Below are 10,066 nucleotides of genomic sequence, written 5' to 3'. Positions count from 1 at the left end.
CATATGACCCACATATTTGGCTGTCAAATGTATATAGACCTACATTCCACTTTCATTTCATTTCCTTTTCTCATCAATTTTAACTTTTTTTTTTTCTACTCTTTCTTTTTTCCTTTCGACTCTTTCTTGTTAGCTCTTAATATAATTTTATTTTTGAATAATATTTATTTTTTGATATTTTATTTTGCATTCGATATCTACATTAAAATTTGATTATTTCAGATTTGCATTGTGTAGGCTTTATCCAGAGATATACTGCCTATCAAGAATTTTTCATACACAATGCTTGAACTCGAGACCTCTAATTAAGGGAAAAACAACATTATCCTTTGCCTCATCATTTATTTGAGAAAAAACCAAAGTGGGTGTGTCAAAAAATTTAAATTTATTTTTCTATGTATTTTCTAGTTTACTCAGATTTTTTTTCCTTCTTGTTTCATAGTCTTGATTGTGTTATGTATACAAATTGTTCTTATCTTGACTGTCAAGTGGTACTCTAGCTACTTCATTTTATGGTAAAAATAAGCTATATCTCTGATGTAACTTCAAATTGAGGAGAAGAATTGTAGTGTTATGCCTCAAAGAGCACATTTCTAAGAGAGCTTGGTAGCTTGTGTGTAAAATGTGTAACATTTCATTTCGGAAATGGGAAAGCAAAGCACTCAACTACCTACTAACTTTCTATCCTAAACGATCTCCACACTCATATCTAGGTGAGTTGAAGTCGTGTCATGTCCCGCCTAATCACCGATCATCTCACCTCATTACTCTTTAGACCTACCTCTACCCTTTATGGCCAACCTCTTGCACCTCTTTACCGGGGCATCCACACATCTCCTTACATGCTCGAACCATCTCAGCCTCACTTGGTAGCTTGTATGTAAGATGTATAACATATCATATAGACAACCATAGGGCTGCTTGACTCGACTAATACAACTTTGTGCCTAGTAGGCCAACTAAGTTGGTAAAGAATGACAGAGGTACACACATCAATTAATTTGGAACTACTATTTAAGCCATATCCACAATGCATAAATGAAAATGAAAAATAAGGATCATGGAAAAAATTTACTCGCACTCGATAGATGAACGCATAAAATAACTATTCAACATATGCGTCAGAGCGATTAAAAGGAGAGCGCCCCTTTCACCGGGACAAACAACCCATTTATGATCAGGGTCCCCTGACTGTCATAAAGTTTCAACATAAAAATCAATCGTCTTGTCTTAAACACTCGTGCATGAGTAAATTTGTATTAAAGAAAATTTTTAATATAGCTTGTAGGTGAAAAAGAGTAAAAAAAAAAACTCAAGTATTGTAATAACACAAAAATTGAGTCGACTACTTGACTTTTGGGTTTCACAGAATAGTATATTCACAGGCTGTGTTTTGGTATGAAAAGAAGTGTTCCACTGCAAATATATACAACTATCTAGTTTATGAAATATGACTGAAATATACCATATATATACACAGTTATTATATATTATGTATATGTTTTGTATATANTATTTAAATTTGAGTTTATTTGTAGTAGATTCAAGATGTTGAGTTTATGTGTTGGATTATTGAAATTCAAAGAACAAATATTTATTTATTTTTGACAAAAAAAATTAATAAATAAGCAGGTACATATAACTAAAATTTTAGCTAATTATTACCCTTATTAATAAGTGACAGTTGGGGAGACGAACAAAGCACCAAAAGCTTGTACGGAGAGCTACATATATTGTACTATAGACTTAGGACAAATAGGGGTAAATTGGAGATTTAAAAATTTTATGCTTGTGTCCTCCTTTAATAGCTAACACGTGTTCCATTCAACAGTACTCCACGTTTATCACTTCACCACCAAAAAATAACACTGCATCTCTCCTTCACTCAGTCATCACACTAGCTACAGAAACACCCATTAAACCCCATCTCTGCTTTTCTTCTTATAAGTTTTTAGTTTACTTAATCTTCTCACTCTTTTGTTTAGATTTTTCAGATTTTGATTTTCTTATTTTTTTCTCACCCCTTTTCCCCCTGATTTTCGTTTTTATTAGAGGTAGATCTGTTGTCAATTTTGGATCCAATTCTTGGGTGATTTTCTGATTTTTTTTTCTTAATTTATTATGAAATTTTCTACTTGCATGTTCCTAACGGAGATTAGTTTAATGTTGAATTTTCGTTTGCCAATCAATTTCTACTTGCATATTTTTAATAGAGGTGAGTTTATTGTGGATTTTTCTACTTGCATGTTTCTAATCGACTTTAGATTTTGTTTCTATGTTCTCTAATTTTCTTCATTTCATAGTCGTCTTTTTAAATCTTTGCTTTTCCGTAATGACCCTGTTATACTTTCATTTGCTCCTCCTTGCTTAATAATTGGGTGTAACAACCTTTTACTTTAGAGAAATCAGAATATGCAACAAATATAACTACTCAGATACTCATAAAGACTCTGCTATGTCAATGAATTTTCCGTTGGTCTTCTTATACTCTGTCTCTTTACTTGCTGGTAATTAAGGTTACACCAAAAAAGGAACAAATATAATAAAGCAGGTACTAATCCTTTTTGAAATTCACATTTTGAATTATTTTTTTATTGGGAAGATCCAACCATGGATTCCATGAAGGACTTCCATCTAAGGTCGGTTCCCTGTATCTCATCTTTTTAATTTCTTCCTTTCCTTTCTTCTCCAAGTACATGCAACGACCTATGGTAAAAAATTAACAAATTTAAAAAATCAAGAACAAAGCGGTTGAAACACAACGTTTCAATTCTTTTTTGGATTCTTATGTGTGCCTATCATCAATTTTATCTATTTTGCTCATGCATGATTCAAAATATAAATAGATACGTATACAACTCTGGATCTTTTCTTTAATGCACACACTGCATCTAAGGTGCTTTCTGTGTTGATAGTTTAGTTCACTTTAATTTAATTTTCCCGATAATCTTACTTCTGTTACATCTACCTGCTCTGGGGTTGAAACGCGAAGAAGTGGAAGGAGTTTCTATTTATGTTTTTTGAGGTTTTAAAGCAATTTTTCTTTAGTTATTGCACTCTCATTATCTGTAATCGTCACTTGTTCTTTTGGGTTGTTTCCTATTGGGTTTCAATATGCATGTACCAATTTTTTTGATATGCTTATTCAATATTCATGTTTGAATTGAGATATTCAGGTGCAATCTTATGAGATGTGTTGCAAATTCTGTGTTCTATCGTTAAAATTTATATTGCATGATTAACTTAATTTAAGAATTGGTGCAACAAAGCTGTTTGATAGTATGTTCGAACCAACTAAAAGACTTTTTCATTTCTTTTCCCTACAGATACCATTCCTCACTTATACATTTGATATTTACATTATTTTTGTAGTGTGGGGTGATTATTATCAGAAAGAACAAGCAAATTAGAAGGGATGTGTAGTGATGGATCATTGTAAAATGGAGCAAAATAGGGCAATGTGAGACTCAGAGCCTGTCTCTTCTTCTTTATGTGGGATATGGTATGTTTAAAATCCTTCGGACATCAATCACTACAACTTTAGAAAAAGAGAAACGTTGTATTTTTCATATATTTTTAAAAAAACATAGACAGGGAGAGCGAGAGAAAGAGATATGAGCAAGGTACAGTGAAATTACTTCATTCTCAGTGTTCCAGAATGATATGCGCTCGAGGATCATGCCTCTGTGAGTTTCTCTTTTCAATATTTATTCATATTTACTCTAGACTGTACATTACTTCATGTACTTAAATAATGATTGCATTGGTATTAATCTACAAGGTGTGGTCATCTAGAAAGTGAGTACTAAATACCTATGGAAAATAAAAAACTCATTCGCTTTTTCGTTACATGCTTACAGATGGGAAAATCAAGAGTAGGGATTAAGATCTAGAAGGTTGTTGTGATTAATTATATTTACTAAGACCCACAAAATCAGTATCTTTTTATGTTCATTATGATTGTGTTGACACATTATTGGACTTAGTCCAGAGAGCTAATGTATCTCTCAAGAAAAGATTGGAAACTACATATAAGATGTAGATTCTCTTAATGGTGTGAGGTCTTTCGAGAAAAACCTTACAACCATGGCAGTCATAATCATTTACAAGCTTTATGCAAATTTGAACTTTATTACAGTGGACTTTTGTGTTTGGAGTTCATAGTTGCTCCTGTAAAACTGAAACATCTTCTTTCCCTCGTAGGTTTCTTTTCACTTTAAATTAAAATTCATTCACTGACTTTTAAATTCTTGGAAAGTATTGTTTCAATATGTTGATAAAATTCTTCAATCATGACCAAGCTTGGGCTTGACTTTTTGGCGCCGACACATTTGGGTTTTTTTGCGTCAGTTGCATAATCCTCAGGGGTATTGGGAAGAACTCAATAAAAATATAGACATGCTATGTGACTAAAATTCCCAAAGGTTAGTAATGCATTCACGTTCTGTCAATGAGTCTTACCCTTTTTGGTAAGGCAATTCGTTCTAATTTCAAAAGTTGAACTTAACAGAAAACAGTATTGGGCTTGTAGTAGGGACAACAAGGCGGATGGAACTCGAGATGAGCAAGATGAGAAGTACATCACTCGATACCATCAGTAAGTTCCTTGAATTCTATATTTTCTTGGGAGAACAAGTTATTATCTTTTAATTTTTGACAATCAAGATTAGCTTTAATTTAATTGTTTTATGTGTCAATTTGTACCCCAGAGAGAGAGAGTNTTTCAAGCTTATGTTTATGTTTTAGAATTCCCCTTACATGCTCGTACATTCCACGTACTGAGCCATTTGGCCTGCATCTTTTCATGATGCAGACACAGGTATTCAGGATCATCAACAGGAGCTTCGTTGATACATCCGAGAGTTCGAGTTAGCTATGGTGAGCCTCATTGCTTCCGGAGGATTCCATTTACTTTCAGTTGTTAGGAGGTCGTGGGTATTGTCCAGACTTCCATCATTGTCATTTAGAGGCTTCATAGATAGACAGTAGAGTTTTAGAAGTTTTCATTTATTTTGTTAAATGTTTTAAAGACTAAAGTTGCCTTTTTATGGCAAGTTGTATATATTTTATTATACATAGTTTTCTTTGGACTTAAAGTTTGTATTTTAGTCTTATGAACTTTTATTTCAGTTTTTAAGCTTTGTATGCTTGAATCAGTTTTCTGCTTGTAGTCAGCCAGGATAAGGGTTCGCTTAAGGACCAGCAATGGTCTTCGAGTGCCGGCCACGTCCAGGGTGTAGGCTCGGGTCGTGACATGAGGTACATTTCTTCCACTTCTCTGCTTATTATAGATTCATGACATTTTCATGTCGATTTTGTACGACTGTTTATGTTTTAGCCAAGTGAATTCACTTAATTCCTGAACCCTCTGCTCCATGAATATCTTTTCTATTCCACTCAACATTTTCAACCAAAGTTGTTCATGTTACCATAATCAACTTACGCCATAAAGTTTCATGAAACATTTTCACGGGAAAAAAAATCATATACTCAATTGATAATTTTTGTTCTCTGGATGTTCTGCTAATGTTTATTTTGACCTATAATTTTCTTTTGGACATTCTATATACATGTCATGTTAATATATGATTTCCATACTGATGCACACCTGGTGTTTGATAATATGTCTGAAACAATTCAATAATATTGTTTTTCTTGCTTCTTTCCTTTTCTTCTTCTTATTTTTTTTCAATTGAATAAACAAGCAAGGACTGTAATGAAGTTGCTGGATGGTGAGAATTGGGAGGTGAGAACTGAACTTTTCATTTCTCAAAAACAATTGTGACAATATTTTCTATATCTAAGACACTACCGAACTTATGTGCATTAGTTAAACTCACTTGAAGTATTCTAGAGGGTAATATAATTCCCAAGTACTTTTATGTTATTTTAGAGTGTTCTTACAAATGGCTATAACGTTGAAACATTATTTTTAGTTCTCGAGCACCAAACTTTACTGTAATCCCCGAGTTCTTCTTCATATGAGAAAGTGACAAACTAATAAATGGATACACCTCTACAGAATGAAGAAGGTATAGATGGATATCACTCTCAATTTGTATGGACTATGTAATTCTTTATCTATTCTTTTTCGGTTTCTCATTTGTACCTTGCCCATGACATAATATACATTATTTAGTATAAATGCTATACACTTTCATTCTAACCACAGTTAAAAAGTATTGTTCTTTCATCTAAATAATCATGGGTTAACCAATCTCAAGTGGTCCTTATTAGACGGATCTCTCAAATTGACTCTTCCTAAAGAGTCTTACGATCTGGATAGGGATAGCCAAGATTTGCCGGAGGAATTTGAGAAAGCTACTACTTATGGAGGAAATGAAAATGAAAGTTGTATTCGAATATTCAAGCGCAAGGTTGAAGAAAAGGCGAGTCTTAACTACGTACAGTTGTGATTATTTTTTTCCCGTGACTTTTGAATTGATACGATTGAAATATATGTGACTTAGATTTGCTTCTTCTCACATTATCTTGACTATTCTTATGTTGCCCAATAATAGAAAATATCTTCCTTTTTGAGATATTTGATTACTGGAAAAAACATCTTTTTGAGTTCTCGAATGAATGGAACAATCTCGCCCTGATAGTCAAGGAACTAGGGAAATAAACTAGCAAAGATAGTACGTTGGTTATTCTAGCTCTTTCGTTGCCTTAACATTCCAGATTTACAAAGTAAATTAATATGTACTTTGTGTTAGTTTACCTGAAAAAATTATAGCTTTAACCATATGATATTAGTTGATCTTAATAGATACTTTTACAACTATTCGAATTTGACATTTCATTAGCTTTAGCTAACAGTTCAGCTAAGAAGCTATAAATCAGGAATTAGTTGCATCAAGTTATATATTATTTTGCTTCATTTTGCTTTCTACTAATCTCTATATTGTTTCTGTTGCAAATGCAGACTATTGACAACATTTATGCCCGCCCCACCCGCAACAACCTTTTTGGAATTTTATCTTCAAGATAACAATGTTATTGCCATATGAATGGATGACTCCTACATCCAGATATATAATGTTCAAGTTAATGAGATTGAGCTATTTAGACATTTATTTCGTTCTGTAATTTTTGAAATATTACTAATTCAGTATTTGTTTAAATTCGTTGACATTAAGTATGATCCCTTTGTGTAGGTAAAGACAAAGCTCAAAGGACATCATAAAAGAATAACTGGGCTTGCTTTTTCGAATTCTCTCAACATACTTATATCTGCAGGAGCAGATTATCTGGTAAATTAATTTGATATAGGTGTATTTCGACACATACCTTACTTAAAAGAAAAATATAGTTGTTGTGTTTTGGGCGAATTTGTGGCTTGATGTTGTTGATAATAGTTGCTACCGTGGATGAACAATTTCAGCACTTTGATCATTTTTCTGCTACAATCTATTGAGGCAAAAAATGAAACAACTTTGCTTATTTAACTTCTGTTTGGCATGTTTATCATTACCTCATGCCTTTGATGAGGTTGGTTGCTACAGTTTGACACGTCATTTTGAAGTTGAATCACTCTTGCATTTTGGCCTTTTGCTGCTCCATTTTGTAATATTTTCTGAGCCCCGGGTTGTTGTAATTTTTCTTTTACTACTGTTGAATTTTAGACTAAGCTATTTGCTATACTTTTAGACAAATTTGAGCCAATGGTTGCTATGTGTTGAGCTAAACTTCACTGCACTTTTAAGTCAACCATATTGTCAAAAATATTGCTATGATAAATGTGGTACTTTAGGCAGAAATTGAGCCTTAAGGACTGCTGCATTTTTGCCAAACTATTACTGCACTTTTGAGTTCGTTGGGGTTCATTTTTGCTCTACTTTTTGGTGAAAAAAGGTTACTTTAAGGCTGTTTGAAACAACTGCTTCACTTAAATATTTTCATCTATTGTGCTTTAAATGTTTAATTGATTCGAACAAATACTATTGACCGATTAAATTCAATTTGAGGCCATGCTCCTTTGAATTATCCCTCGGTTTGGGTCACTTGGCAAAAAAGTGATGACGTAGTATCTAAGTAGTGATAAGCCAAATAAACTCATTCAGAACGACTGACGAGCCACTAGCTAGCTTCCAGCCATGCCATGCCAGATTTTCTTTGCTTTCGAAAAAACTCAACTATATACTGTTTTATGTTGATGTGAATTGACGGAAAGGTCTTTCAAATATTTTGTTATCTTTTCTGATACTCATCTCTAAATAAATGTTATTGCTCCATATTTTCTTGTCGCGTAGATACATACACACACATATATATATGATCTTATCTCTTTATCTATTTCTTACATGTATATGAGAAAGTTACTTTCGTATCTATGTTAGTGCTAAGTTATATAAAATCCACATTTGACTCCCCAGTTCTTCATCTGATCCTCAACCTTCAACAGTGTCTCAGGAAGAGTTGACATTTTCACAGTCTGAACAAGGTCTTGAATCCAATGAGCAACAAATTATTCAATATGTGAGCTCACTGATGCAGGTCGAAAGAGAAGGCGTAAAAGGTTAATTTTGCTATTGCAAGAGCTATATCCGAGATGGCTATTGCTTCAAGACTTAGTGCACCAGAGCGTTGGATGAATAGTATCAATGAATTTGAGTATTTTGTCCAAGTAATATATTCATATCTTTTTCTTATTGTAGTTAAAAAGTATTGTACTATCAAAGATGTATATAGAAGTGTATTATTGATGATTATGACTACTTCACACATACAAATGAAAGTGATATGTTCTACCCATGTTGGTACATAAGATAATTATTGTTAATGAATTTTCTCAGTGATGCTTGACTATCAAGTTCAATTATATCATTCTCATAGTTTTGCCTCAGTGTTTCATAAATTTCTTTCCTCCAAATAGAAAAATTAATTGCTTGATATGTTGAAGTCTAAAATTTTCATTACAGATGATTGAAAGTATGTGAAATAAATAACTCTAAAACTAATCTATAAATGGTAGAGAACAACCTTTGAGGTCTATAAATTTGTTTAGAAGTTGAATCTTTTTATATATGAGTGAAACCTTATTTGAAAGGCTCACTCTACTTATTTTCGCATTATGCAGGTTATAGTAAAATATGTTGCTTTTGTAAAATGCTTGACCAAGAAGATTATGACATCATGTTGGAGTTGTCATTGTCATATGTCTCTTTTTTAGATCCATTGGACCTCTAAAGCTTTATATTATTGAGATGAATATGTATGTTCTGAGGAAACAAAAAAAGGGTCAACTACAGAGCTTCAAAGATCTTTATATATATATATATATATTTTGTATTGATATTCAAAATGCCTAAATAATGGGTATATATTAGATTTGTCAAAAGTAGTGTATCTTTGAAGAATCCGACTTGGATGAGGCATCTGAATTGAAGAATCCGTGCTACCAAGGTGTAAGCTGAAGGTGCTAGCATTGATCATGTTTATTAAGATATATATAAGCTATGCAATTTTAACGTTTATGCTTCTCCATGTGTTACAACTTACACTTCCATTCCTCCTTTCATTTTGTACAGTGATTCTTCACTACTATAAAACTATGCAAAATATCTTAAAACTGATTACAATCGAAAATATAAATATTGGGCCTGTGCTTAGCACAGGCTTTGTCCATCTAGCCTATTTAGAAATGGGAGTTTGGGAGGACCAACACTACACTAAAGAGCTGGACTAAAAGCTATAGAAATTGTACATTGAGGCCCATCAAAAAGATGAACTAAAGTAACTTCATGTACTTCTACTTTTTCTACACATTGGAATGTGTACTACTTTCTGTACACGTGTTTTTCTGACAATTTTGGTTATATTTTTCTTTAAAATAATTATTGCCTCGATTTTTATTTTTATTTTTAACATTTATTTTTAATTTTAAAAGATTGGAAATTTTATGTTAAAAATTTAAATAATAGAAAAAATGATTTATTTAACTTTTATCATCATCAATACTACTAATTTATTTGACGTTTTTTCTTAATCTTCATCTCATCATTAATGTTATTTATATAATTTTCTTAAATCACTTATTTTTTCTTTTTTAACTCTTTTATAT

The 10,066-nt window shown here is 32.3% G+C and overlaps 1 long non-coding RNA gene across 5 annotated transcripts; it reads left to right on the top strand.

The window, feature by feature from the left end:
* Positions 1-1,848: 1,848 nt before the first annotated feature.
* LOC125857051 (uncharacterized) lies at positions 1,849-8,789 on the top strand. Of its 5 annotated transcripts, none has more exons than XR_007445586.1 (7): positions 1,849-2,551; positions 3,373-3,502; positions 5,706-5,746; positions 6,287-6,404; positions 6,929-7,049; positions 7,161-7,256; positions 8,408-8,789. It is a non-coding gene; the product is annotated as an uncharacterized LOC125857051 (long non-coding RNA). The 5 variants fall into 5 exon arrangements; XR_007445585.1 differs by having other exon boundaries at positions 6,238-6,404; XR_007445584.1 differs by having other exon boundaries at positions 1,849-2,215; positions 5,706-6,404.
* The last annotated feature ends 1,277 nt before the right edge of the window (positions 8,790-10,066 follow it).

This window comes from Solanum stenotomum, chromosome 2, assembly GCF_019186545.1.
Source record: "Solanum stenotomum isolate F172 chromosome 2, ASM1918654v1, whole genome shotgun sequence".
NCBI lineage: Eukaryota > Viridiplantae > Streptophyta > Magnoliopsida > Solanales > Solanaceae > Solanum > Solanum stenotomum.
The sequence above is the reverse complement of the archived record's forward strand: the minus strand, read 5'-3'. Positions and strand labels throughout refer to the sequence as shown.